A 6708-nucleotide genomic window follows, 5' to 3' on the forward strand; every position below is an offset into this window, starting at 1 on the left:
TGTGGCTGCCTTGAGTAGAGTGACTGTAATAAGATGGTTAGTTGCCTGGCTAGAGTCTGAATGAAGACTCAGGCCTGGGTAAGGAGAGGGGTGACAGAGTTGAACTGGCACAGCTAGAGCCAAAGGTTTGAGGTTGGGGGGGTATATGTGACTAAACAAGGAATGTAATTCCAGGTGACACAGTGGAAGTGGAGGAGTCAGTTCTTGTTCTGCCCTGCTCATGCCTAGATAACTCTTACTTTCCCCTTAGGTCAGGAGTCTCTTCAACTAGAAAGCCTTCCCTGACTTAGGTGCACTTCCATCTGTATTTGTGCAGATCTGTTTCCTAACTTAACCCATTAGGATAAAATTATGTTTTCATATCTGCCTCTATACTCTCAACCTCCATCAAAATTTTGCAAACTCTTTGAGGGCAGTGGCCTTGTTCATTATCTTTGTACCTGGAGACTGGGACAGAGTAAAAACCAATAAATGTTTATGGGGACCTGGAAAAGGGAAAAGGAATGGGAGAGGCTCCTCTGGTCAGTCTCCAAGAATCAGGTACCTACTTGAATCCCTACTTTATTCCTTTATTATCATGAGAGGGCAATGCTGAGATGCCCAAAGAAGTGCAGATGGGATCTGGGCACCACAGTAGGCAGGAGAGGGGAGATTTTCTGTCCTAGGGTCTTCCTAGACCTTCAGGTCACATCAGAGTTGTTCTGTTTACAGACAAGACTCGCCTTAGTGAGTATCCACTCTTTTCCCTGCTTCCCTGTGACTACGTTTCCTTACTCTATTCCACTTAAGGAGTGATAAGTCCAGGTGCACCTTCCTACCAGGTATGCGCCCTCTCACTTCTTTGTAAGGCCTAAAAAATTCCCTGGTGGGGGATGGTCAGAAGAGTAAGAAGACTCTTCTCTAAATTTAAGTGTGGAAGTCAGAAGGTTAGGAAGCAGAAGTGACAATTTATGTATCTGGGACCGAGGTTTTGCTAGCTCTGTCTGCAGTCCCCTCACCCCTTTTCCCTCCAGAGCTCAAATAGTTCTCTGGATGCCCCAGTCTTCTTTCTCCACCTCATCCTTTCTGATCTACTCAGCACTTTCCCAGGCCACAGCAGTCCAGGAGAACAAATGGAGTCACGCACAGCATCAATATGATGGTTTCCTTGGATCATGTCTCCAGTGGTTACAGCAGGACACACAGAAGTTCTTCTGAGCATACCCTGGGAATGTCTCACGTGAGCCCTCTCCTTTACCATGTGCATTGCCAGGGTGCTCCCTCCTACTTAAGCCCCCTTTAGTAAGATTTTCTGCCCCCTGCTACTTGTAAAGCCACATAAGTATACTTGCTGGCTCCCACCATGGTAACAACAATGTATGAGGCCAGAATTACATCTTTCTGTTCCTAGAGATGCTGGTATCAGCAATAGCTGACAAGTTACTGGAGACTGTAAAATAACAAAGCAACACAAGGTTTAGTACCAAAGCAGGGAGAATTTTAAAAGTTTCTTTCAGAAGGGTGCTAAATCAGTATTCTTGGTTTCCCAGTGTCTTATATCTTACAATACCTAAGGGAAACAGTTCCTCCATTCTGACTGCTAAGATTTTCAAATAAATGAAAAACTATACTACTTGTATTCATCTTTATTTTTACCAATATAGTATTTTTTTTTTTTTTTTTTTGGCCGCATCACACGGAACTTCCCCGACCAGGGATCAGACCTTGTGTGCCCTGCAGTGGAAGCACGGAGTCTTAACCACTGAACCACCAGGGAAGTCCCCAGTATAGTACATTTAAAGATATCAAATGGTACTTCACAGTTGACCCTACCCCAGCACTCTACATTCTGAATTTCTGCTCCCCAGAGACAACTTCTTTCTTATCTTTTAAGATAAATCTCTTCTGGGATTTTCTCCCTATTTCTTAATAGCATGCTTATACTCTAGTTCTTGATTTTTCAGTCTGGGCTATTATCTTACTTCTTGCTATAGGAAATAAGCTATGTACTTACACTCCAATGTCCTCTCATAAACACATGTATTATTTCTCCATCCTCCATCCCTCAATATATCTATATCATCTTACTTAGGTAAATCACTATTCCTTACATTATTATAGCTGTGTACGTATTTATTCACAGTTGAATAAATTAGCATAATATGATTTCATTTCTTTTTGACCGAAGTTAGCCATTGCCTCTTTTTCCATGTTTCTTAGCATTCAAGTATCTATAATTAATTTATCCCAAACTCTCAATACTTTCAAACACATCAGGTAGCCTATCAGTTTAGTTATTTTTTTTTTAAATTGAAGACAACCCTCCAGGGCTTCATCATCCTCCTTCATTCTGGACTAGTTATTCTTTAAGCACACTACACAGGTTTTGCCCTAGAATAATTTTATCATTTCTTCCCCATTTCTACCTCTTTTTGTTTTTCTGAAAGGCTTCTATCTTCCAACTCTTCTTCTGAATTTTCACGTTTCTGTTATCCTGTTTTAAATTTACTACTTTCTTGACTGCCCTGCCCCCTTTTAAACAGCAATCTGTTCCATTTGGGAATACAGCATCTTATTTCTCTGACGATATTGCTAATGTTATGAGTTTTTCAGTCTTTGTTTCGTGGCTGTGTTTTGGTTTTTTTTTTCCTGTTAGAAGCTTTTTTTATGGCCACACCATGCAGCTTGCAGGATCTTAGTTCCCCGACCAGGGATTGAACCCAGGCCACGGCAGTGAAAACACAGAGTCCTAACCACTGGACAGCCAGGGCATTCTCAGAAGCTTTCCTTAAATGTCTGGAGATCCTTGGCTATCTATTCGCATGTAAGAGTTAGGCATTAGAAAACTGACTGGAAGCTCTGTGTACATAGACAGGGCTTGTGATTAGTAGAACACACTGCGGTATTTTTCAAACTTCTGGTTGCAAACCCATTAGTGGTTTGTGAAATCAATTTAATCACTTGCTACAAACTTTTTTCCCCAAAAGACAGAATAGAAAATACTATGTCAGAATATATCACACATAAAAAGGAAATTGTTTTGTGAAACTTTGGTTTCACATACACACATATACATCATATGTACATATTATGTACTGGGTCAAGTCCATAAAATGGGGATTTCTTATTGTGGGTGTTTTCTCGAAGAAGTTTGAAAAAAATACCACTTAGGGCACTCAAGATCAACTGCCAAGATGCACAGTTTCTTTCTCTTGGAAGGAGAGGTAAGTTTCTCTAGAGAAAAATTCTCTAAACTTCTACCTGCTGGTCTGGTAGCCAATGTTCAATCAAGCATTTGTTGAGCACTTACTACATGCTAAACACTCTTCTAGGTACTTGGTATACAGCAGGGTGTAAAATAGATAAAACTTTCTGCCCTCCTGAAACTAACATTCTAGTCGGGGAGACAATAAACACAGTAAGTTACACAATATTTTGGTTTTGTGCTATGGTAACACAGTAACAGAAGGGAAAGCTGAATTCATGTATAGAGATGCTGGTAAGAGGTTAGATGTGGTAGGAGTGGTGAATGTTCTGATTATTTCATGAATGAAGTAGAAAGCAAGGCCATCATCTGGCAGTATTAGAAGGCAGTATTAGAGACTTGAGAAGAAAAGAGAAGGTGTGAAATAACTTAGGAACACAGCCCAGCAAACTAGAGCCCGTGGCCAAATCCTGTTTTTGTACAGTCTGCTAGGTAACGATAATTTTTATACTTTTAAATGGTTGGGGGAAAAAAACCTAAAGATGAATACTAAATTGCGACACATAAAAATTACATAAAATTCAAATTTTATGAGTTGTATGGCAATATGTAAGGCAATGCTTATATATTGCCTTTGGCTACTTTCTTGTTACAATGGCAGAGTATAGTAGTCGTGAAAGAGACTGTATGACCTGAAAAGCCTAAAATACTTACTATCCGGCCCTTTGCAGAAAAAGGTTGCAGACCCCTGATCTAGAATAAAAAGGTGAATGACTAGGGAAATATGATTGTTGGGCAGTGTTAAGGGCCTGGGAGTTATGGACATGAGTTTAAAATGAGACCAGTCAGCATGGTTGCTGCATAGGGTTAGGCAAAGAGCTGGCTCTGACTGGAATTGTGGTTTTGCAAAGTGAGTGTGACAAAAAGAGAAGGTAAACTGAGTTAAAAGTATATGCAAGTGAATCATTATATCCATTGACCCAGGGATTTAAGTTGCTTATGAAGAGAGGAGAGAAACTCAGGTTAGGGACAATGAAAGGTGATAATCAAGGGAGTGTTGCAATCAAGTTGCTAGGAGATATCTGGAAGACAGAGCTGGTGGTCAGACAGTCAGATACATGAGCCTGAGATCATGAAACGGTTATAGGTTTTGGTAATAACAAGATCTAAGGTATGACCATTGGAGTAAATGGCAGGGAAAGGTAAAGGATAAAATCAGTGTTAGACTGTTTATTCAAGGAACCAATATGTCAGGGAGTTGAAAGGATCATCCATTTATGTAATTAAATTACGAAGAATTAAATCTGGAGTAGTGTTGTGGGGAGTGAAATGAGCCAAGAGCTAAACTTATTGAAAACTGAGGCGGAATGACCCAGGGGCTTGTACATTTTGTAGATGATAGCAACAATGAAGGGACAGAATTGATATAATTTGATGGCATGAGGCTCAAAGCTGGGGGGTTTTAAGGGAAAGCAGAGGGAGAAATGTCTGCAAGAAGTAATAAGAAGCAAGGAGACCATCTACCCCATCTCTAGGACCAGTAATAGAACTGTGGGAGAAAAAACCACCTTGAGAGAGCTGCAGTGAAAGCACTGTCCTAAGAGAACAGCCACATTTCAGGGTTCTGGGATCCAAGTCAGCTTAAGAGGTATCTGATGCTTCAGAATGCTGAACCTTAAGTCCCCATTTTCAGTAGGATGCCTCCTCTCAGCTGCCAGTTGTTCCTGGTGGCTCCAACTAGTTCAGTTTCTCCAGGGGATAAACAAATTAACAAATGAATGACTAAGGGGTGAGGATCTCAGGTCTAATTTACTTTATAGTCTTTCGAGTAATCATCTTGTTTTTAGTGGCTAATGGAGTCTTTGGTGATGTGTATTTTACCACCATGAAACAGAGCAAATTAAAATTATTATGAGATGTATAAGTCAAATATGAGTTATACAGTATGGTTTGTTAATTTAGGTCTACTTCAGTATTGGTGCCCCTTATCTGATTATCAATGTAGGCTGATGCTGAGCTTCCCACCCGTTTTCCCTTCCCTTTAATTGTCACTCTTTTCAAGTCCTGGCCTTCCTCCTAGCCCTTACCTGCTGATACTGAGCCTTTATATCTGAAATTCTACTCTCCATGGGGCATACCAGTTGGATTCTCCTCTCTGGCTACCCTTCCTCAGACCTTAGGACAGACCCCCTTCATACAGCCCTGTGACTGAACTGATCTTTATGAAATCTATTCACTTTAATGTACTTTCTATTCTCCAACCGGTTCTTATCTACCACAGAGAAACTGTTATGAACTCAGACACGTGGGGGATAGTTTCTGTAGAACCTTCAAAACAGAGTAGTTGACTCTTCATATGGGCAGCCCAGAAACAATGAAATTCTCATGTCCTTACCCATTTTCAAAATAAGTAAGATGAGAACCACTATAGCAGCCCCCCAAGTACAAGGGCATCCAGTATATCCAAGGAGTTCAGAATTTCACAACAGAATCCCAAGATATCCCATATTAGTTTGCCAAATGATGAAAGCAAAGTTAAATTCCCATTATCCAGGCTCGCAGCACAGGAGATTAATATGTCTCCACTCCCTTTGTCCTCGAAGTCTCTCCTCTGGCAAACACAAGTATCTCTACTAGATCAGCCACACCCCATCTCCCCAGCTTATTTCTCCTGTTCAAGGGTTTGAGTACGTCAACATTGGAGTATGTGGGTCCCCTCAAGAGTTAGGTTTTCTGTATTAGTTACACACTGGAAGGCTACTCTGCCTCCAGTAAAAACAATGCCAGGATTGAATTCCCCTCTCTGATTTTGGTGGCTGGGCTTTGCTGGTTAGGGGCATAGGTCCAGGAAAGAGTGTGATAAAGGTGCTGAAAAGAAAGAACAGGGCTTGTAGTCATCAGGCTGCTAGAACCTTGGGACAAGTCACTACCTAAAAGCAGGTAAAGACCCAGCTTTTTCTCCATTCTGGTCAGGCATCTGGCAGCCCCAGTCTTCTGAAACATACCACAACCCTTGAATAAAAAGGTCTCTGAGAAAATAGATGTCACAATGCCCACATGCTTGACACCATGTGAGAAACAGCTGCCAGTAGGTCACTGACCAGACAAGCAAGCATAAAATAAGATAGTAGCATAGCTTAGGATGCACTGATAATGGAAGGAAGAAGTAGCGGCTAACAGAGGAGTCCAAGCTATAACACACAGACTAGTACGTCTCTGCTTTCTGATTTCTTGAGAGCAGTAGCCTGCAACTCTTCAAAGCTGCATAAAAAGCTCATAATTTCAGTCCAAATTAATGAGTCTATGTTTGTAGTGATGGCAATGAGTCAAAAATAAACTACATTTGATTCACAATCCCATTTAATAAATATGTCCTAGAATCAAAGAATTTTGGCATTAGAAATGACTTTGGAAGTCTCCTTATCTAACCTTCCACCCAATGCAGAAATCTCTCTCCAATATTGCTAGGAAATGATCATCCCACCTTTCACTCCCAGTGAAAGAGAATTTAGAGACAGTCCATT

The sequence above is a fragment of the Phocoena sinus genome, chromosome 8, assembly GCF_008692025.1.
Source record: "Phocoena sinus isolate mPhoSin1 chromosome 8, mPhoSin1.pri, whole genome shotgun sequence".
In the NCBI taxonomy this organism is placed as follows: Eukaryota; Metazoa; Chordata; class Mammalia; order Artiodactyla; family Phocoenidae; genus Phocoena; species Phocoena sinus.